We start from the raw sequence: 24,330 nt of genomic DNA, 5'->3' as shown, positions 1-24,330 counted from the left end.
AAAGAAATCTCCACCATAATGGTCAGCTTGACCTTCACACATATCTGTTCTGTTAGGTTTACTGTCACAACTAATTGCCTCATGGCTGATCAAGCAGTTTGGTTGCGTACCTTGCGTAGCCCATGTCCAGGAAGTAGCCTGAATTCCCTTGACATATTCTTTCTTGCTCTTCTTCCCTCAAGCAGAACAAGTTCAATGAACCTCAAAGTGACACCCATTGCGTCAGGGACGCAACTAATTAACACCCCCACCCCACAATTTGCATCCTCGATACCACAACCCATTGAACTCCATTGCTATCTAACACTTTCTGATTTGCTGCTACTTTGATATTCACTTTAATTATGTATTCAAAACAGTCGTTTCCTTGCCCTTTAAAATGCCACCTCCTGTTTTCTAACTCCCACTTTATATGGAGAGTGGTTTCACCTGATCCAAGCAGACACTGAATGAAATTTACATCTCACAACCACCCTCACCTGTGACTTACCTGAAAATGTGCATTGAGAACTATTGGGGTGAAGACCCAGGTTATTTGGTCTCTGCTCCTTTTTCTTCATCAATATGCCTTGAAAACAAGTGCTAATAGGGTATTCCATTGAGAAAAATTGAGTCTGTTGTATGTGTGCTTTGAGCAGGGTCCAGTTTGAACTCGGGAACGAACCTCAGCCCCAGTCAAACTGCTAACTGTGAGCCTTTCCCATTCCCACTCCTGCCTACAAGTGCCTCCTGCCACGATGTGTAAAATTGTTTGAGCATCAGCAGACAGACACCAGGTAATTATAAAAAAACAAGCAAGGATTGCGACAGGGAATTAATCTGATGGGGAGCCAAATTGAAAAAATGAAGGGCGTCAAGGGAAAATTTCAATTGAGAAATCAAGCAAGAAATCTGAGTGAAATCGACATCATGCTTGTTCATTAATTAATTAAATGACTTTTTACAGTGTGCCTATTTTCTAAAATTTGCCAAATGCTGTTTGTTTTAAATTCCCATGGTGTTGAACTTTGCTGAATGAGTGGTCATTCATTTCTTTTTAATTCTATACTGGTGATATACATGAAATGCTTTTCCATTGGCTTTTAAAAGAAATGCAGTCTAGATTGGAGACAGCAGTAGCAGCTGATAGATCAGAACGGGGGAGAGTGGACCTGATTGGAGACAGCAGTAGCAGAGGTGGCTGATAGATCAGAGGGTAGGGTGGAGGGGGGGTGTTGAAAGAGTGGACCTTCCATGGTGTTTTTCAAAAAAAAAGCAAGGAGTGACGTATGATACATACATAGAAACATAGAAAACAGGAGCAGGAGTAGGCCATTCGGCCGTTCGAGCCTGCTGCGCCATTCATTCTGATCATGGCTGATCATCCAACTCAGTGGCCTGTTCCCGCTTTTGCCCCATACCGTTTGATCCCTTTATATCCAAAAGCTATATCTAACTCCTTCTTGAAAACATACAATGTTTTGGCCTCAACTGCTTTCTGTGGTAGCGAATTTCACACTCTCTGGGTGAAGAAATTTCTCCTCATCTCAGTCCTGAAAGGTTTACCCCGTAACCTTAGACTATGACCCCTGGATCTGGACTCCCCCACCATTGGGAACATCCTTCCTGCATCTACCCTGTCAAGTCCTGTTAGAATTTTATAGGTGTCTAGGAGATCCCCCCTCACTCTTCTGAACTCCAGGGAATATAATCTTAACCGACTCAATCTCTCCTCATACGTCAGTCCCAACATCCCAGGAATCAATTTGGTAAACCTTCGCTGTACTCCCTCTATAGCAGGAACATCCTTCCTCAGATAACGAGACCAAAACTGCACACAATATTCCAGGTGAGGCCTCACCAAGGCCCTGTATTATTGCAGCAAGACATCCCTGTTCCTGTACTCGAATCCTCTCGCTATGAAGGCCAACATACCATTTTCCTTTTTTACCATCTGTTGCACCTGCATGCTTACCTTCAGCGACTAGTGTACGAGGACACCCAGGTCTCGTTGCATATTCCCCTCTCTCAGTTCATAGCCATTCAGATAATAATCTGCCTTCCTGTTTTTGCGACCAAAGTGGATAACCTCACATTTATCCACATAATACTGCATCTGCCATGCATTAGCCTACTCACTCAACTTGTCCAAATCACGCTGAAGCCTCTCTGCATCCTCCTCACAACTCACCCTCCCACCCAGTTTTGTGGCATCTGCAAATTTGGAGATATTAGATTTAGTTCCCTCATCTAAATCATTAATGTATATTATGAATAGCTGGGGTCCTAGAACCGATCCCTGCGGTACCCCACTAGTCACTGCCTGGCATTCGGAAAAAGTCCCATTTATCCCTACTCTTTGTTTCCTGTCCGCCAACCAATTTTCTATCCATTGCAATACACTACCCCCAATCCCATGCGCTTTAATTTTACATGCTGATCTCTTATGTGGGACTTTGTCGAAAGCCTTCTGAAAGTCCAAATCAACCACATCCACTGGCTCCCCCTCATCAACTCTACTAGTTACATCCTCGAAGAATTCTAGTAGATTTGTCAAGCATGATTTCCCTTTCGTAAATCCATGCTGACTCTGTCCGATTCTACCACTGTTCTCCAAGTGCTCTGCTATAAAATCTTTGATAATGGACTCTAGAATTGTCCCCACTACCAATATAAGGCTGACTGGTCTACAATTCCCTGATTTCTTTCTACCTCCCTTTTTAAATAGTGGGGTTACATTAGCTACCCTCCAATCTATAGGAACTGTTCCAGAGTCTACAGAATCTTGGAAGATGACCACCAGTGCATCCACTATTTCTAGGGCCACTTCCTTAAGTACTCTGGGATGCATACCATCAGGCCCTGGGGATTTATCGGACTTCAACCCCATCAATTTCCCCAACACCATTTCTCTGTTTGTAGTATATATAAATGATTTGGAGGAAAATGTAGCTGGTCTGAGTCGTAAGTTTGCAGACGACACAAAGGTTGGTGGAGTTGCGGATAATGATGAGGATTGTCAGAGGATACAGCAGGATATAGATCGGTTGGAGACTTGGGCGGAGAAATGGCAGATGGAGTTTAATCCGGACAAATGTGAGGTAATGCATTTTGGAAGGTCCAATGCAGGTGGGAGGTATACAGTAAATGGCAGAACCCTTAGGAGTATTGACGGGCAGAGAGATCTGGGCATACAGGTCCACAGGTCACTGAAAGTGGCAACGCAGGTGGATAAGGTAGTCAAGAAGGCATACGACATGCTTGCCTTCATCGGTCGGGGCATTGAGTATAAAAATTGGCAAGTCATGTTGCAGCTGTACAGAACCTTAGTTAGGCCACACTTAGAATATTGCGTGCAATTCTGGTCGCCACACTACCAGAAGGACGTGGAGGCTTTGGAGAAGGTACAGAGGAGGTTTACCAGGATGTTGCCTGGTTTGGAGGGCATTAGCTATGAGGAGAGGTTGGAAAAACTCGGATTGTTTTCACTGGAACGACGGAGGTGGAGGGGCGACATGATAGAGGTTTACAAAGTTATGCGGCATGGACAGAGTGGATAGTCAGAAGCTTTTTCCCAGGGTGGAAGAGTCAGTTACTAGGGGACATAGGTTTAAGGTGCGAGGGGCAAAGTTTAGAGGGGATGTGCGAGGCAAGTTTTTTACACAGAGGGTGGTGAGTGCCTGGAACTTGCTGCCAGGGGAGGTGGTGGAAGCAGATACGATAGTGACTTTTAAGAGACATCTTGACAAATACATGAATAGGAAGAGAGTAGAGGGATATGGGCCCCGGAAGTGCAGAAGGTGTTAGTTTAGGCAGGCATCAAGATCGGCGCAGGCTTGGAGGGCCGAATGGCCTGTTCCTGTGCTGTACAGTTCTTTGTTCTTTGTTCTACTAATACTGATTTCTTTCAGTTCCTCTCTCTCACTAAGCCCTTTGTTCCCCAACAATTCTGGTATGATATTTGTGTCCTCCTTTGTGAAGACAGAACATAAGTGTGAATTTAGTTGGTCAGCCATTTCTTTGTTCCCCACAATAAGTTCCCCTGTTTCTGACTGTAAGGGACCTACATTTGTCTTCACCAATCTTTTGCTTTTCACATACCTATAGAAACTTTTACAGTCAGTTTTTATGTTCCCCGCAAGCTTGCTCTTGTACTCTCTTTTCCTCTTCTTAATCAATCCCTTGGTCCTCCTTTGCTGAATTCTAAACTGCTCTCAATCCTCAGGTCTGTTGTTTTTCCTGGCAAATTTATATGCCTCTTCCTTGAATCTAATGCTATCTCTAATTTCCCTTGTAAACCATGGTTTGGCTACCTTTCCTGTTTTACTATTGCGCCAGACAGGGATAAACAATTGTTGCAGTTCATCCATGCGCTCTTTAAATGTTTGCCATTGCTTATCTACCGTCATCCCTTTAAGTAACGTTTCCCAATCCGTCATGGCCAACTCGCGCCTCATACCTTCGTAGTTTCCTTTACAAAGATTCAGGACCCTTGTCTCAGAATCAACTACGTCACTCTCCATCTTGATGAAGAATTCTATCATATTATGGTCGCTCGTCCCCAAGGGGTCTCGCACTTCTCGATTGTCAATTATTCCTCTCTCATTACACAATACCCAGTCTAGGTTGGCCTGTTCTTTAGTTGGTTCCTCAACGTATTGGTCCAGAAAATCATCCTGTATACACTCCAAGAATCCCTCCTCTATGGTAATGTGACTCATTTGATTTGCCCAATCTATATGCAGTTTAAACTCACCCATAATTACAGATGTTCCTTTATCACATGCATCTCCAATTTCCTGTTTAATGCCATTCCCAACATCACCACTACAGTTTGGGGGTCTCTTTACAACGCCCACTAACGGTTTTTGCCCCTTAGTGTTTCTCAGCTCTACCCATGCAGATACCACATCGTCAGAGCTAATATCTTTCCTCACTGTTGCGTTAATTTCCTCTAACCAGCAATACAACTCCACCGCCTTTTGCTTTTTGTCTGTCCTTCCTAAATACTGAATACCTCTTGATGTTCATTCCCATCCTTGGTCACCTTGCAGCCATGTCTCCGTAATCCTGACTATATCATACCCGTTTACATCTATTTGTGCGATTAATTCATCCACTTTATTGCGAATGCTCTGTGCGTTAAGGCACAAAGCCTCAAGGCTTGTCTTTTTAACATTACTTGTCCCCTTCCCACTATTTTTAACTGTGGCCCTGTTTGATTCTTGCCCTTGATTTCTCTGCCTATCTCTTTTCTTCTTCTCCTTACTGTCATTTGTTCTTGTCTTTGATGCCCCCTCCTCTGACTCCTTGCAAAGGTTCCCAGCCCCCTGCCATTTTAGTTTAAACCCTCCCGAAACACTCTAGCAAATACTCCCCCTCGGACATCAGTCCCAGTCCTGCCCAGGTGTAACCCGTCCACTTTGTCCTGGTCCCACCTCCCCCAGAGCCGGTCCCAATGCCCCAGGAAACTAAAACCCTCCCCCTCACACCATCTCTTCAGCCACGTATTCATCCGATATATCCTGCTATTTCTACTCTGACTAGCACGTGGCTTGTGGCATGATGAAAGCAGGTAGATGCCAAAGACTTGCAGGTTGATAGGTTAATTGGCCATTATAAATTGCCCCTAGTATAGGTAGGTGGTCGGGAAATATAGAGACAGGTGGGGATGTGGTAGGAATATGGAATTAGTGTCGGGTTAGTATAAATGGGTGGTTGATGGTCGGCACAGACTCGGTGGGCCGAAGGGCCTGTTTCAGTGCTGTATCTCTAAACTAAACTAAACAGATGATTGGTTGGTAAGTTTTAATGTTTTTTTCTTCTCTATAAACAAAAGCAGTGTTTTAAACTAGGACCAGGAAAATATAAAGTACAGTATTAAATTTGCAACTTAGCTTAATGAATAAAATTTCAACCCGGGTCAGTAAACAATAAGTGAATTAATAAGATAAAGGGCAAGATAAAGGAAAATCCTAAGGCATTTTCTAAGTATATTAAGGGCAAGAGGATAACCAGGGAAAGAGTAGGGCCCATTTGGGACCAAAGTGGCAATCTGTATGTGGAGTCGTAGGACATAGATGAGGTTTTAAATGATTACTTTGCATTTATGTTCACTATGGAGAAGGACGATGTAGGTGTAGAGATCAGGGACGAGGATTGTGATATACTTGAATATATTAGCATTGAAAGGGAGGAAGTATTAGCTGCTTTAGCGGGCTTAAAAGTGGATAAATCCCCAAGCCCAGATGAGATGCATCCCTGGTTGTTATGTGAGGCAAGGGAGGAGATGTCAGGGGCTCTGACACAAATTTTCAAATCCTCTCTGGCCACAGGAGAGGTACCAGAGGTCTGGAGGACAGCGAATGTGGTGCCATTAAGAAGTATTTAGATGAGCACTTGAAACCCATAGCATACAAGGCTACGGGACAAGTGCTGGAAAATGAGATTAGGTGCTTGATGGCCGGCATCAACACGATGGGCTGAATGGCCTGTTTCTGTGCTGTATAACTCTATGACTCTATGACTCTAAGATTTTTAACACAGAGCACTTTTAGAGGTATTAATTAAAATTAATATTTTATACAAGGTAAAAAGTAGATTAGAAAAGAGAGAATAGAGATTTTTTTCTTAGGTCATGTATGGGCAGCTGGGACCTGTTAATTGCAATTCCTGCGTATGTGGGAACTTTGGGACACTTCACGTGCCTTGGGGGACCACGTCTGTATAAGGCTGCTTCAGCTTGAGCTCAGGATTTCCAAGCTTGAGCAGTAGCTGGAGTCACTGCAAAGCATCAGGGAGGATGAGACTTTCCTGCACCGTACACTCCAGGAGGTGGTCACCTCACGGGCAGTGAGAGTTCAGACATTAGATGGTCATCTGGAAGAATAGGAGGATGCAGTAGGTGCAGGAGTCTTCGGGGTGTGTGCCACTCTCAAACCGGTACTTAACTTTGGAGTCAGCTGAAAGTGAAGACATCTTGAAGGAGTGCAGTCCAGACCATGGCATCAATGGGTAAGGGACTGTACAGGAGGGAGAAGCAAAGAGTAGAAATGCAGTTGCTATAGGAGATTCCATATTTCGGGGCACAAACAGACATTTCTGTAACCATCATCGTGAGTCCCACACGGTGTGTTGCCTCCCTGGTGCCAGGGTAAAGGACTTCACAGAGAAGGTGTAGAATATGCTGCAGGAGGAAGGGAGTGAGCCAGAAATTGTGGTACACATCGGAACCAACAACATAGAGAGAACAGGTTTCGAGGTCCTATGGTCAGATTTCAGGAGCTAGGGAGGAAGTTAAAAAGTTGGACCTCGAAGGTAGTAACAATTGGATTACTTCATGTGCTAGCAAGGAATAGAAATAAGAAGATAGGGAGGATCAACGTGTGGCTTGAGACATGGTACAGGAGGGAGGGTTTCAGATTCTTGGGACATTGGGACCAGTTTTGGGGCAGGAGACATCTATTCAGAAGGGATGGCTTGCACTTCAACAGGACTGGAACCAATGTCCTCTCAACGTGGTTTACTAGTGTCATTGGAGAGGGTTTAAACTAAATTGGCAGGGGGCTAGGTACCAGCATATAGAAGTAGAAAAGAGGAATAAGGTGCATAAAAGAGTGAGAGTGTTGAGTAGTACTAGAGAAGGAAGTAGTACCATATTAGATAGGAGCAGACTAAGAAGGACTGCGAGGAATACAAAGACATGTTTGTAATGCATGTATGTAAATGCGCAAAGTCTGGTGAATAAAGTTGGTGAGCTACAAGCATAAATAGCCATGTGGGAATATGATGTAGTGACAATAACAGAAATGTAGCTTAAAAATGGTGAGGATTGGACACTTAATATTCAAGGATACTAAGTGTTCAGAAAAGATAGGAAAGACAAAAGAGAGGTTGGGTGGCAGTACTGATTAGGAAAGATATTGTAGTGTTGGAAAGAGAGGATGTCCTTGGGGAGGCAATGACTGAACCCATTTGCTTGAGTTGAGAAGCAAAAAGAGTATGATCACGTTACTGGGGGTATTCTATATGCCTCCAAAGAGTGAGAAAGATAGAGGATCAAATTTTCAGGGAAATCACAGAGATGTGCAAGAACTATAAAGTGGTGATATTGGGGGACTTTAGAAGAGTGATTGGGATAATGTTAGAGCAAAGGGTAAGGAGGGGGAAGAATTTCTGAAATACATTCAGCAGAACTTCCTTGACCAGTGTGTTCTCAGTCCAGCTAGGAAGGAGGCAATGTTAGATCTGGTACTAGGGTATGAGGTGGGCCAAATGGGCCAAGTGTCTATGGAGAAACACTTAGGTAAGAGTGATAATTGTATCATAAGGTTTAGATTAGCAATGGAGAAGAGCAAGGAACAATCTAAAGTAGAACTTCTAAATTGGAAGAGGGGTCTCATCAATGGGATGAGACGCTCTCAAATATTGACAGGAAAAACTGAAATTGAACAATGGGTGATCTTTAAGGAGGAGATGTTTCAGGTACAGGCTAGGCACATTCCAACAAGAACGAAAGGTAGGAGAACCAAAGCCAGGACTTCTTGGATGACGAGGGGGATAGAGAATATGATGAAACAAAAAAAGAGGGTGTATGAGACATGTCAGGTGAATTCTTCAAGTGAGAACCAGTCCAAATACAATAAGTTGAGAGGGGAAATGAAGAGGAAAATAAGACTGGCAAAGAAAGAATATGAGAATAGAATGGCAGTTAACAAAAAAGGAACCCAAAAATCTTCTACCAGCATGTAAATAGTAAGCAGGTAGTAAGAGGTGGGATGGGGCTTATTAGGGACAAAGAGGGTGATATATGCTTCGAGGGACAGGGCAAGGCTGGAATGCTTCATTAGTTCTTTGTATAGGTGTTTGCTAAGGAAGTGGACGCTGGCAAAATATTGACAGGAGATGGTAGAGGTAATAGATGGGGTGAAAATTGATAGTAAGCATGTATTGGAAAGGCTAGCTATGCTTAAAGAGTGAATAAGTCACCTGGTCCGGATGGGCTGCATCCCAGTCTACGAAAGGAAGTGGGAATGGACATAATGGAAGGGTTTGCCATACTCTTGCAATCTTCCCTAGAGATGGGGAAAGAGCCAGAGGATTGGAGAGTGGCAAATATGGCACCCTTATTCCGATGAAGGGTCACTGACCCGAAACGTTAACTCTGCTTCTCTTTCCACAGATGCTGCCAGACCTGCTGAGTGATTCCAGCATTTCTTGTTTTTATTATTATAGTTTAACATCAGTGATGGGTAAGGTTTTAGAAACAATAATCAGGGAAAAATTCAGCAAGCACTTGGAGAGGTTTGAAGTAATTAAGGAAAACAAGCATGGATTTGTAAAAACCAGATTGTGCTTGGCCAATCTAATTGAATTTTTGATGAAGTAACAGAGAAAGTTGATAAAAGGAATGCAGTGGATGTTATTTATATGGATTTTAAGAAAGTGATAAAATTCCATATAAAAGGCTGGTTAACAAAATTGAGGCTCATGGAATAGGAGGGTCAGTGTCCAATTAGATTAAAAATTGGCTTAAGGACAGAAAACAACGAGTCGTGGTAAATAGTTGCTTTTCAGATTGGAAGATGGTAGGACCACTGCTTTTTTGATACATATAAATGACTTGGATGTTGGAATACAGAGCAAAAATTCAAAATTTGCTGATGATCCCTAACTTAAAGATATGGCAGACAGTGAGGATGATACCAATTGATTGCAACAGAACATAGAAAGGCTAGCAGAATGGGCAGACAAGTGGCAGATAAAATTTAATACAGAGAAGTGTGAGGTGATGCATTTTGGCAGAAGGAATAGGGAGAGGAAATATAGACATAATGGCACAGTTCTAAAGAGTGTACTGGGACAGAGGGACCTGGGGTTGCATGTGCGTAGATCTATGCAAGATGGCAGGGCATATTGAGAGAGTAGTTAGCAATATATATGGGATCTTGGGCTTCATAAATAGAGACATTGATGACAAAAGCAGGGCAGTTATGCTGAACCTTTACAAAACTCAGATTAGGCTACAGCTATAGTATTGCGTCCAGTTCTTATGCACACGTTAGGAAGGATGTGAGGGTCCTTGAGGAGGTGCTGAGGAGATTTACCAGAATGGTTCCAGGGTTGAGGAATTTTAGTTACAAGGTTATGTTGGAGAAGCTGGGGTTGTTCTCCTTGGAGCAAATGAGATTGAGGGGAGATTTGATCGCGGTGTAAAAGATTATGATAGGTTTAGTTAATGTAGACAAAGAAAAGAGAAAAGCTGTTCCCATTAGCTGATGCTACTAAGACTCGGGAGCACAGCTTGAAGGTTTTGGTTAAGAGATGCCGGGGAAATATGAGGAAGAACTCAGTGGGTGGTAATGACCTGGTACTCACTTCCTACTAGGGTGGTGGAAGCGGAGATGATCAATGATTTCAAAAGGAAATTGGAAGGACACTTGATGGAAATAAACTTGCAGGGCTACAGGGATAGAGCGGGGGAATGGGACTGACTGAATTGCTCTACAGAAAGCTGGCATGCACTCGATGGGTCGAATGACCTCGTTCTGTGCTGTAATAATGTCTCCATGACTCTATGATTATCTTTCCTAAGAATTTCACTGAAAAAAGCATTTTTATCTTGTCTTTTTTTTAAATAGCATAATAATAGGTTTCACTCTGTACTGTACTCTTACCTTCAAAACAAAAATCTGCCCTTTTAAATTGAAAGCTAAATCTAACATTGACTTCTCATTGTATGTGAAATGGGATCAGAAAATTGTAACCAATTTTTAAAAATAGATTCTGTTGCTTCTGTGGAAAGTATGACTTAATCAGTGCGAGCAATATATTGTGGTATGATGTGTGAGTTGTGGGGAGTAGGGTGTGATGCATGGTCTGTGATGTGCTGTGCGTTGTGAAGTGTAGTGTCGGGTATATGTTGTGTGAGGTCTTGGGTGCAGTGTACCATGTGGTATGCCAGGTGTGGGGTGTGGTATTCGGTGTGCTGTCACAAATATAGAGTCTTGCCTTAGATATCCTCTCAGCTGTGAGCGGTCTGAGCATCTTTGGCTAAAAATTGCTTTGCTCCTGTTTTCAGTCATGGGGATCACGGTTCGTGATGTGCCTGTGCCCAGTTCTGCTGAGGTAGGTAGCATGCAAACATTGTGCTGCTTCCTCATTTGAATGATTGTAGTATTCAGCTGAGTGAGACCCATGCTGCTGGCTGGCTGGCTGAATGCTTAGCTGTTGGCTGAGAAGTGTGCATGGCTAGCATGTGTTCCAGCCTGCCCTTTTAAAGGGGATCTGTACTGATTGTAAGGAAGCTGCTGATGACTATCTCTGCAGGAATTGGTTGGAAGTAAGAGCACCCAAAATACAGCAACAGGGAAGAGAGAGGGCTTCCAGTTTCCAAGAGGCAGTGCTGGAGGCCTTAGCCCAGGAGATTGACAGGAGGAGAGAGTGGACATGTTTCTGTGAGAGGCCAGGACACCTCAATAAGCACATGCAGAAGGGAATAGGAGCACGTGGTCAGGGAGGGCAATTCACAGATTCTGGGCCTTAGGACCTGGCAGCAGTGTCACAAGAAGTTCAATGGCCTCATGCGGATGGTCAAGGTCAGTGAATGCAACTTCACAAGATATCTCCTATCCACCACACCACCAACCTCTCATCCTACACCCCATCGCTTACCCATCAGCAGTCCTTAGCAGTCAGGACTCGGGCCTAACATCCAGATACTGCACCTTACAATGATGCCAGCCTCACACTCACCTCTCGCTGCAGCCTCATACCTGCAATTATTCAGCAGTGGCAGGCACATCGCCCAAACACAGTGTAACACAATCACTGATATTCTTCCCTTCCATCGTGCAGGACAAGGTTTCCCAATATCACAGGGAGCAGAGCAGACTAGTATGAGACAGGCATGGCTGCAACATCTAAGTCTGCTGGAAGAGAGAGTGCTCTGCATCAGGGCGCTGGCTGTGGCATCTGATGCAGCTCAGATCATTCAGGATGACAGTATGCTTCAGACTCATGGCTCTACTCAAATCCCACCTCACCCTCAATCTGCTATCTGGCATGAATTGCAAGCTGTTGATGATGTGACTATGGACCTCTTGCTTTCTACCCTGCCCACTCCCCCCACTTCCCTCACCCCAATCATCCCCTTCTTATGTTCTGCTTTCAGATAACCATAGACTGCTGCCTGCCCAGCCACTGCAGCCTCATGAGGAAGAGCAAGAGCTGCACCAGACCTCCAATGAAGAAGCACCATCACTTGATCTGACAGTCATAGCCACCAGCTCAAATACTGGCAATACAGCTAACTTAGAGGGTAGTATAGAGTTGGTATCTGCACATGATGAGTCACTAGCACGAGTGGGCTGCAGCCAGGCAAGGGAGATAGGACAGTTTGTTTGCCAGCAAGTCGGGGTTTAGTTTAGAGATACAGCACTGAAACAGGCCCTTCGGCCCACCGAGTCTGTGCCGACCATCAACTACCCATTCATACTAATCCTACACTAATCCCATATTCCTACCACATCCCCACCTGTCCCCATATATTTCCCTACCACCTACCTATACTAGGGACAATTTATAATGGCCAATTAACCTATCAACCTGCAAGTCTTTGGCATGTGGGAGGAAACCGGAGCACCCGGAGGAAACCCACGCAGACACAGGGAGAACTTGCAAACTCCGCACAGGCAGTACCCAGAATCGAACCCGGGTCCCTGGAGCTGTGAGGCTGCGGTGCTAACCACTGCGCCACTGTGCCGCCCTGCAAGGTCACAGATGAGTTCTGCTGAGAAGGGCTCAGCTGAGGACTTTGATGGGGCGGCATGCAGGACAGCGCTGATGAACATGCACACTGAGAGGCTTAGTGCATTGGCAGGCCTGCCAGACAACCTCTTGTCACTATCAAGGAGCATAGATGAGTCCAGCTCCAATGTGGCTCAGGGCATCATGCAGAGCTTGGAGCCTATCCTTCCCATCGTGGAAGTGGTGGCCAACCCCTTGACAGCCATGATGTAGCATTGGTGACCACTGTCTCAGGTAGAAATCACCCAATGTGTCAGTGCTGATGACGTAGGTCATGAAATCCATGTTTGCTGCCCTAATGGCTGTGGATCTTCTGAAGTCTTTCTAGACTTTAGTGAGACCTGACCGAGTTTAATAAAAGATATGTGCGACAACGACTGCAGGAGGCTGTTGAACATAAAGACTTCGTCTTTATTCTGTTTTAGTTTCACTTTCCCTTTGTTAGCATGTGTGTTCTGCAGCAGCTCCAAGTGTACACAAAGCACAATGCAATCGCAATTCTAAAACACTACAACACTATAGATCTCAGTGCTCAAAGGGGCATGCAAGCTCTCATAGCAGTCAAGCAATTTGTCCTACAATAGATAATAGGATTGCAGAGGCACTGCCCTGGGGGTGTGGCCTTTTCATGGTGCATGAACCTGCTGTCCTCTCTCAGAATTTCAGCATCGGTAGCATTTATTGCATGATTTTGGTTCCAAGGACGTTGTAATCAGACATTGCAGATGGATGGAATACTGCAGAGTAGTGTAGCAATGGTGGTGAAGGAGTAACATCCTAAGGAGTCTCATGGATGCTCATGGACAGCCATCCCAGGACAGCATAGTCTCAGGATAAAGGGTTGGCTATTTAGGACTGAGATGAGGAGAAATTTCTTTACTCAAAGGGTTGTGAATCCTTAGAATTTTCTACCCAAAAGTGCTGTGAATGCTCAGTCGATAAGTATATTCAAAATTGAGGTGAATAGATTTTGGGCACTGAGGGAATCAAGGGAAATGGGGATAGGGCGAGAAAATGGAGTTGATGTAGAAATTCAGCCAATATCTTATTGAATGGGAGAGCAGGCTTGAAGAGCTATATGGCCTACACTTACTCCAATTTCTTATGTTCTTTAAGACCACATATGAATCTTTAGTCTGCTTTATTTCACAGACTAGCAATGAGCATATAGAGCAACAGTAATGTCCAAATGAATTTATTCCAATCACTACAAAATGTCTTCATGTAATAACACAAGATAATGAAAAAGCTTTGCTTCATTACATTGGAGGGGCATCATGTTTGACTTAAAGCCAAATAAATTCTAACTGCTGTTCTGAATTCTAACCTTGCTGCAGCCTATGCTGGATCTCTCTTCCCTCACAGCTTTTTGTATAAAACGCAACTGACTACATGGGGGAAATTTTAACTGCAAAACATAAGTGGGTTTGCCAGCCAGCAGGTGGTTAAAAGGGCATGAAATTCAGGCATGTCAGGAGGCTGCCAGCAACCGACTGACTTCTGCAGTCTGCAACCTATGGAAACCCCAGTGGGAGAGCTGGGTTCATGATAATAATATATCAAGTGCTCATCGAGAGCTATTTTAACTCAGGAGTTGAGCTTTAACTGTAGGGGTTCATGTTTCCAATGCTTCATGGAACTCACTAGGAAATCTTGACGAGAGGACAGCAGGATTTGAGTGGGCAGAAAATGCTTTAAATGCTGAGACCGTTTTTGGTTACTTAAGGCGACACCGGTGGAGCTATGCCATCAAGGTTGTCATGAGCAGAAATATGGAAGTTCTGGAGAAGTGCGCAGTTTTGGTGGAGATGGTCTCAGTGGAGTTTGGGATTACAGGGGAACAGCTGTCAAATGGAAATCAGCGTTTGCATCTTGGAGGACAGGAGTTGGAAATCTACCTGAGGAAAGTCATTGGACTGAATTTTATTAGCGCACCGCACATCGCGGCAGCATTGTGCTTTGAAGTCAATGGCCTGCCCGCACTGTGCAGCCGCTGTGGAGCCCCAGCGATATTTCACGCGGGGGCTCATTTAAATGGAGGGGGTGGAGCGGCTGCCTCCAATGACGTAGAGGGGGCAGCCGCCACGTCCCCGGAAACGCAGACGCTGGTGCCATCTTTAAAGGACTTCAAGCCCTTCATGAGATATTTAAATATTTAAAGGTGCTGGTTTGATAAATATTTCAATAAAAGTTTAGTTTAACTTTAAATCCCCTCTCCCACTCCCCCCATTGAGTATTCAGTACATAAATTGAACTATCCCCCCAAAAAAACACTTTTTGAAATTCTGAACTTCCCCCCCCCGACCTTCAGCATCTTTGACCCTCAACCCCTTCCCACCATTCCTACAACCAAAAGGAACAGTTTTTCCCACTCCCCCTGCCCTCGTCCTGATAATTTGCGTCCTCCCCCCTCCCCACCAGTATTTTGCCTCGGAACTCCGTACAGAGTTCCGAAGGCGTGCAAGTTGCGGCCAATGGCCGTAAAATTGGCGTGGGACGGCCAGCGGCAACAGGTAAGTTCATTTGCATGCTTATTACCCACATTTGAATATTTTAATGAAGTCCCGGCAGCACTGAGGCCTCGCTGCCGCCGCTAATATCTGGCATGGCCTTCTCGGCGTCGTGGGTCATGGCGGCCTCTCCCACTAGCATTTTAGGGGCCTCCCCACCATGACCTTTAAATCCAATGGCAACCAAAAATGCATTTTCTCTAACTCCTGAGGTTTGCTGGTTCTTAAAGCAGTATGGCTCCTTTTCCAGCCTCAAAGACACACCACATATTCCCGGGAGAAAAAATAACTACAGGATCATGACAATATGTAGACTATGATATGACTGTTAATTAATGTTTAACTTAAGTTGATTTTGTTAAAGTAAAATTTATAAAGGTGAAATCTTGTCCATATGGTTTTCTTATTGGGGTCAATTTGATTCTTTTGGGTTGTTGATCTTCACGGGGTTCATAACAAAATCTTCTTAAACCACTCTGCCCTGCCTCTTTCACCCTCACCTCCAATAATAAGTGTAATAAGCTCATGGACTTTTTTGTTTCCAATAATTTGCCCACTACCGACGTAAGACTGACTGGTCTATAATTCCCAGGGTTATCCCTATTCCATTTCTTGAACATTTGCCACCCTCCAATCATCCGGTACTACTCCAGTGGACAGTGATGACGCAAAGATCATCGCCAAAGGTGCAGCAATCTCTTCTCTCACTTCCCATAATATCCTTGGGTATATCCCGTCTGGCCCCGGTGACTTATCTGTCCTCATATCATTAAAAATTTCCAGTACATCCTCCCTCTTAACCTCAACCTGTTCGAGCATTTCAGCCTGTTCCACGCTGAGCTCACAAACGACCAGGTCCCTCTCACTAGTGAATACTGAAGCAAAGTATTCATTTAGGACCTCCCCTACCTCCTCCGACTCCAGGCACAAGTTCCCTCCACTATCCCTGATCGGCCCTACCCTCACTCTGACCATCCTCTTGTTCATCACATAAGTGTAGAACGCCTTGGGATTTTCCTTAATCCTACCCGCCAAGACTTTTTCATGTCCCCTTCTAGCTCTCCTAAGTCCATTCTTCAGTTCCTTCCTGGCTACCTTGTAACCCTCTAGAGCCCTGTCTGATCCTTGCTTCCTCAACCTTAAGTAAGCTTCCTTCTTCCTCTTGATTAGCTGTTCCACATCTCTTGTCATCCAAGGTTCCTTCACCCTACCATCCCTTCCCTGCCTCATCGGGCCAAACCTATCCAGCAGTCGCAGCAAGTGCTCCCTAAACAACCTCCACATTTCTTTTGTGCATTTCCCTGAGAACATCTGTTCCCAATTTATGCTCCCCAGTTCCTGCCTAATAGCATTGTAATTCCCCCTCCCCCAATTAAATATTTTTCCATCCCGTCTGCTCCTGTCCCTCTCCATGACTATAGTAAAGGTCAGGGAGTTGTGATCACTATCACTGAAATGCTCTCCCACCGAGAGATCTGCCACCTGGCCTGGTTCGTTGCCGAGCACCAAGTCCAACATAGTCTCCCCTCTAGTCGGCCTATCTACATATTGAGTCAGGAAACCTTCCTGGACACACCTGACAAAAACTGCTCCATCCAAACTATTTGCACTAAGGAGGTTCCAATCAATGTTAGGGAAGTTGAAGTCACCCATGACAACAACCCTGTTACTTCTGCACCTTTCCAAAATCTGCCTCCCAATCTGTTCCTCCATGTCTCTGTTGCTATTGGGGGGTCTATAGAAAACTCCCAACAAAGTGACTGCTCCTTTCCTGTTTCTTACTTCCACCCATAATGACTCAGTAGACAAACCCTCCTCGACGACCTCCTTTTCTGCAGCTGTGATACTATCCCTGATTAGCAATGCCACTCCCCCACCTCATCATCAACTCAGTCCTTCTCCCTGGTAACTGCCCGAGGCTGAACCAGATTATTCATTACTTAGATATTATATTTGACCCCAAGATGAGCTTCCTACCCCATATCTATGTCATCACTAAGACCACCTATTTCTGTCTCCATAACATCATCCGACATTGACCTCAGCTTATCTGCTGCTGAAACCCTCATCTATGCCTATTTTATCACTGGACTTAATTATTGCAAGGCACTCCTGACTGGTTTCCCACATTCTACTCTCCACACATTTGAGGTAATTTAAAACGCTGCTGCTTGTGCCCTGACTCACATCATCTCCTCTGTGCTTGCTGATCTACATTGGCTCCCAGTCAAGAAACGCCTTGATTTTAAAATTCTTATCTTTCTTTTCAAATTACTGCATGGCCTCACCCTGCTCTATCTAATTAATTTCCTTCAGCCCTACAACACCACCACCCCCATATCCAACCGACCCCCTTCCCCCTTCCCCCCCCGCCACACACCCCGTCTAATATCATATCTCCTTATGTGGCTCTGTGTTCTTGTAAAGCGCCTTGGGATATATTATTACATTAAAGGTGCTATATCAATGCAATTGTTGTTGTTTGTCGATTACTAATTTGCTTATTATGGAGTCATAGAGTCGTACAGCATAGAAACAGGCCCTTCAGTCCACCGCGTCCATGCCGACCATAATGCCTATCTATACTAATCCCACCTGCCTGCATTAATTCCATATGCCTCTATGCCTTGCTCATTCAAGTACCTGTCCAGATTCCTCTTAAATGTTGCTACTGTTCCTGCCTCCATCACCTCCTCTGGCAGCTCATTCCAGATACCCACTATTCTTTGTGTGAAACATTTACCCCTTTGATCCCCTTTAAACCTCCTCCCTCTCACCTTAAATCTATGCCCTCTAGTTTTAGTCACCCTACCATGGGAAACAGACTCTGGCTATCTATCCTATCTATGCCTCTCATAACTTTATATACCTCTATCATGTCCCCTGTCAACCTCCTTCGCTCCAGAGAAAACAGACCCAGCCTATCCAATCTCTCTTTATAACTCAAGCCCTCCAAACCAGGCAACATCCTTGTGAATCTTTTCTGCACCCTCTCTCGCTTAATCACATCTTTCCTGTAGTGCGGCAACCAGAACTGCACACAGTACTCCAAATGCGGCCTAACCAACGTTATGTATAATTGTAGCATGAAGTCCCAACTCTTGTACTCAATGCCTCGGCCGATGAAGGCAAGCATGTCATATGCCTTCTTCACCACCCTGTCTACCTGTGTTGCCACTTTCAGGGAACTATGTACTTGCACCCCAAGGTCTCTCTGCTCAACAACACTACCCAGGGCCCTACCATTCACTGTATATGTCCTGCCCTGGTTTAACTTCCCAAAATGCATCACTGCGCACTTGTCTGCTTTAAATTTCATTTGCCAATCCCTTGCCCACTTTCCCAGTTTATCTATATTCTGTTGTAACCTTAGAAAACCTTCTTCACTGTCCACTATACCACCAATTTTGGTGTCATCTGCAAACTTACTAATCATGCCCCCTACATTCACATCCAAATCATTAATATATATGTCAAACAACAGAGGGCCCAGCACCGATCCCTGTGGCACACCACTGGTTACCGGCCTCCAATCTGACAAACAACCCTCCGCTACCACCCTCTGCCTCCAATCACCAAGCCAATTTTGAATTCAATTGGCTAGCTCACCCTGGATCCCATGTGTTCGACCCTTCCGAACCAGCCTACCATGCGTGACCTTGTCAAAGGCCTTGCTAAAGTCCATGTAGACTACGTCCATCACCCTGCCGTCATCAATCCTCTTGATCACCTCCTCAAAAAATGCAATCAAATTCGTGAGACATGATTTCCCACGCACAAAGCCATGCTGACTATCCCTAATCAGACCTCGCCTTTCCAAATGCATATAAATCCTGTCTTTCAGAATTCCTTCCAATAACTTTCCCACCACTGATGTAAGGCTCACTGGCCTGTAGTTCCCTGGCTTATCCCTGCTGCCCTTCTTAAATAAAGGCACAACATTAGCTATCGTCCAGTCTTCCGGTACCTCACCCGTGGTTAACAATGATACAAAAATCTCTGCCAGGGCCCCAGAAATCTCCTCCCTTGCTTCCCATATCATCCTAGGATACACCTGATCAGGCCCTAGGTATTTATCCACCTGAATGCGCTTCAAAACCTCCAACACCTCCTCCTTTGTAATGTTGATATGCTCCAGGAATCGCTGTTCCCTCCCTTGAACTCACTAGCTTCCATGACCTTCTCCACGGTAAATACAGACGAGAAGTATTCATTTAAGACCTCGCCCATTTCCCGTGGCTCCACACATAGATTACCACACTGATCCTTAAGGGGACCTACTCTCTCCCTCGCTACCTTTTTACTCTTAACTTATAGAATCTTTTAGGATTCTCCTTTATCTTCTCCGCCAGGGAAATCTCATGGCCCCTTTTTGCCCTCCTAATTTCCTTCTTAAGTGTACTCCTACATCCCCTATATTCTTCGAGGGACTCGCTTGATCCCAGCTGCCTATACCTGACATATGCTCCTTCTTTGTCCTGACCAGAACCTCAATATCCCTCATCAACCAAGGTTCCCTAAACTTGCCAGCCTTGCCCTTCCATCAAACAGGAACATGCCGGCCCTGAACTCTTCCTATCTCACTTTTAAAAATCTCCCACTTGACAGATGTCCCTTTACCTGTAGACAGCCTCTCCCATTCAAACCTCTGAGAGTTCCTGTCCGATGCTATCGAAATTAGGTTTCCCCCAATTTAGGACTTCAACCTGAGGACCAGTCCTATCCTTTTTCATAACGATCTTGAAGCTAATAGAGTTATGGTCACTGGAAATATGGAAATATAGGCTTCAAAGTGCCAAATTATCTAAACAGCCATAATGTCATGCCTATGATGTTGTAATGAATGAAAGGTTAGAGGGGTCTGTTGAGAAATAAAATGGGAAGAGAGAAAGAGAGGGAGAGTTAAAAGTTAGCTGGGCAACAAGATGAAAAAAATGCCATCAGCTAATATGTTCAAGATTGACCAAGGTTGCGGCAACAGAAAAGTTGCTGATGTGTGCTGAGCAGACAGATATCAGCAATGCGGATAAGCATGTAGTGAAGTTAAGAACAGCAAAGGGTGATAAAACACATAAGCAGAACCACAAAAAGGAGCATGAAGATAAACTTTTCACAATTATTTTAAGTAAAGGAGGATGGTCAGGAGCAAATGGGCCTCTTGAAAACTGGTATTGGTGATATTGCTCAATGAAAATAACAAAATGGCGGCTGTGTTGAACAATTACTTTGCATCACCATTGACAGAAGAGGAAGAGGTCAACATGCTGGACACCCAAGGAAACTAAAATTGAATCAGGGACAGCTCACCAAAATTAATGTAAACAAAGTAACGTTAATGAAGAAAATAATGGCACTAAAGAATGACAAGCCTCCAAGACAAGATGGGTTTCCATCCCAGGGTTTAAGGAAATAGGTGAGAACATTGCAAATGCCCTAATAATTTTCAAAAGTTCTCTCAATTTGGGAACTGTTCCTTTAGATTGGAAAATTGCACATGTCACAATACTTTTTAAGAAAGATGAGAGGCGGGAGCTAGGAAATTATAGACCTGTTAACCTACCATTTGTTATCAGGAAATTACTAGAGTCTACAATTAAGGATAGGGTGACTGATCACCTTGAAAATTTTCAGCTGATCAGAGAAAACCAGCATGGATTTGTAAAGGGTAGGGTATGCCTGAATTGAGGTTTTTGAAGAGGTGACGAAAGTAATGGAAAGGGGAATGGTTCTGGATGTTATTTATATGGACTTCCAGAAGACATTTGTTAAAATTTTTGCATAAGAGACTATTAGCTAAAGCTGAAACTCGTAGTATTGAAATAAAACTATTGACCTGGTTAGGAAATTGGCTGAGCAGCAGGAGACATGCGAGAGTCAGGATGGGCAGGTACTCTAATTGACAAGATGTGACTAGTGGTGTCCTGCAAGGATCTGCATTGGGACCTCAACTATTCACAGTATTTATTAACAACATTGGTAATGGGAGAGTAAGCCACATATCCAAGTTTGCAAATGACACAAAGCAAGGTGGTATTTTAAACAGTGTGGATGGAAGCACATAATTACAAAGAGGTAATAATAGATTAAGTGAATGGGCAAAGTCATGAGCGGGTGCAGAAAATAATTATAAAGGCTAATGGAATAGAGTACATTATGCTACAGCAGTACAAAGCCTTGGTTTGACTACACCTGGAGTGCCGTGAGCAGTTCTGGGCATCGCACATTAGGAAGAATATATTAGTCTTGGAGGGAGCGCAGCATAAATTTACCAGAATGATATCTGAAGCCCTAAGGGTTTTTTAAATGAGTTTTTGGGATGTGAGCATCGCTGGCAAGGACAGCATTTATTGCCCATTCCTAATTGCCCTTGAACTGGTGGTGGTGAGCTAGTTTCCTGAACTGCTGCAGTCCATGTGGTACAGACACACTGACAGTGCTGTTAGGAAGGGAGTACCAGGATTTTGACCCAACAAAAGTGAAGGAACTAAGATATAGTTCCAAGTTAGGATGGTATCTGACTTGGAGGAGAACTTGCAGGTGGTGCTGCACCCTTGCATCTGCAGTTCTTGTTCTTCTAGGTGATAGAGGTTGTGGGTTTGGAAGGTGCTTGAGAAGGAGCCTTGGCAAGTTGCTGCAGTGCATCTTGTAGATGTTACTCACTGCTGTCACTGTGCGTTTGTTGTGAAGGGAGTGAATGTTTAAGGAGGTGGATAGGGTGCCAGTCAAGTGAGTTGCTTTATCTTGGATGTTGTCAAGTTTCTTGAGTGTTGTGGGAGTCTCTCGGCAAGTGGGGAGTATTCCATTCCACTCCTGACTTGTGCCTTATAGATGGTGGGCAGGTTTTCGGGAGTCAGAAGGTGAGTTTCTCATCACAGAATTCCCAGCCCCTGACCTGATCTTGTAGCCACAGTATTTATATGGCTGGTCCAGTTAAGTTTCTGGTCAATGGTAACCCCCAGATATTGATGGTGGGGGTTTCAGTGATGGTAATGCTGTTGAATGTCAAGGGGAGATGATTAGATTCTCTCTTGTTGGAGATTTTCATTGCCTGGCACTTGTGTGGTATGAATGTTACTTGCCACTTATCAGCCCAAACCTGAATGTTGAGCAGGTCTTGCTGCAGACAGCATGGACTGTTTCTGAGGAGTTGTGTATGGTACTGAACAATGTGCAATCATCAGCAAACATTCTCACTTCTGACTTATGCTGGAGAGAAGATCATTGATGAAGCAACTGAAGATGGTTGGATCTATGACAGTACCCTAAGGAACTCCTGCAGCGATGCTCATGGTCTGAGATGGTTGTTAGTGCTTCAGCCTCGTCTTTGGCACTTATGTGCTGGGCTCCCGTATCACTGAAGATGGGAATATTTTTGGAGCCTCTTCCTCCAGTTGGTTGTTTAATTGTTCACCAACATTCATGACTGGATGTGGCAGGATTGCAGAGCTTTGATCTGATCCCTTGGTTTTGGGATCATTTAACTCTGTCGATAACATGCTGCTTCCATTTTTTTAGCATGCATGTAGTCACGTGTTGTACCTTCACCAGGTTTGCACCTCATTTTTAGGTATGCCTGGTGCTGCTGCTAGCATGCTGCCCTACACTTCTCATTGCACCAGATTGGTTCCCTGGCATGATAGTTGTTTTAGTGCTGCTACTGGTGGCTGACAGTGCCTCATGGATGCCCAGTTTTGAGCTACAAGATCTATTCTGAGTCTATCCAATTTAGCACATTGCAACACAATGGAGGGTGTCCTCAGTTGAAAGGTAGGACTTAATCTCCACCAGGACTGTGCCATAGGAACAGAGGGACATAGGAACAGGATTAGGCCATTCAGCCCATCAAGCCAATTAGATCATGGCTGATCATCTACCTCAATGCCACTTTCCCATGCTATCTCCACACTCCTTGATGTCATTTGTCTCCAGAAATCTATCGATTCCTGTCTTGAACATACTCAATGATTGAGCTTCCGCAGCCCTCTGAGGTAGAGAATTCCAAAGATTCATCACCCTCTGAGTGAAGAAATTCCTCCTCATCTCAGTCTTAAATGACCTACCCCTTATTCTGAGATTATGCCCTTGGTTCTAGGCTCACCAGCCAGGGGAAATGTCGTATCTACATCCACCCTGTCACGCCCTGTAAGAATTTTGTAAGTTTCAATGAGATTACCTTTCATTCTTCAAAACATTGGAGAATACAGTCCCAGTTTCCTCAATCTCTCCTCATAAGACAATTCCACCATTCCAGGGATTAGTCTGGTGAACCTTTGTTGCACTCATCTCCTTCCTTAAATGAAAAGACCAAGACTGTACACAATACTGCAGGTGCGGTCTTACCAATGCTCTAAACAATTGCAGCAAGACTTCTTTACTTCTGTACTCAAATCCCCTTGTGATGAAGGCCAACATACCACTTGCCTTCCTAATTACTTGCTGCACCTGCATACTAGCTTTTAGTGACTCAAGAAGAAGGACACCCAGGTACCTTTGGACACCAACACTTCCCAACCTCTCACCATTTAAGAAATACTCTGTCTTTCTGTTTTTTTCTACCAAAGTTGCTAACTTCACACTTATTCACATTATATTCCATCTGCCATGTTCTTTCCCATTCACTTAGCCTGTCCAAGACTGCTTGAAGCCTCCTTGCACCTTCCCCACAATTTACATTCCCACCTAGTTTTATGTCATCAGCAAATTTGGAAATGCTGTCATGGGAAGATGCATCTGCGACAGGTAGATTGGTGATGATGAGGTTAAGTAGATTTCCTCTTTCCTTGGTTCTCGCACCACTGGCCGCAGGCCCAGTCTGGAAGATATGTCCTTCAGAACTCGGCCAGCTAGGTGAGTAGTTGTGCACCAAGCTAGTCTTGGTGATGGACATTGAAGTCCTCCACCCTGAGTACGTTCTGTGCCCTTGCTACCCTCTGTGCTTCTTCCAAGTGGTGTTCAACATGGGGGAAGACCGATTCATCAGCTGGGGGAGGGTGGTAGGTTAGCAGGAGTTTTCCCTGCCTGTGTTTGACCTGAT

The sequence above is a fragment of the Heterodontus francisci genome, chromosome 5, assembly GCF_036365525.1.
Source record: "Heterodontus francisci isolate sHetFra1 chromosome 5, sHetFra1.hap1, whole genome shotgun sequence".
In the NCBI taxonomy this organism is placed as follows: Eukaryota; Metazoa; Chordata; class Chondrichthyes; order Heterodontiformes; family Heterodontidae; genus Heterodontus; species Heterodontus francisci.
This window is presented reverse-complemented; position numbering follows the sequence as displayed.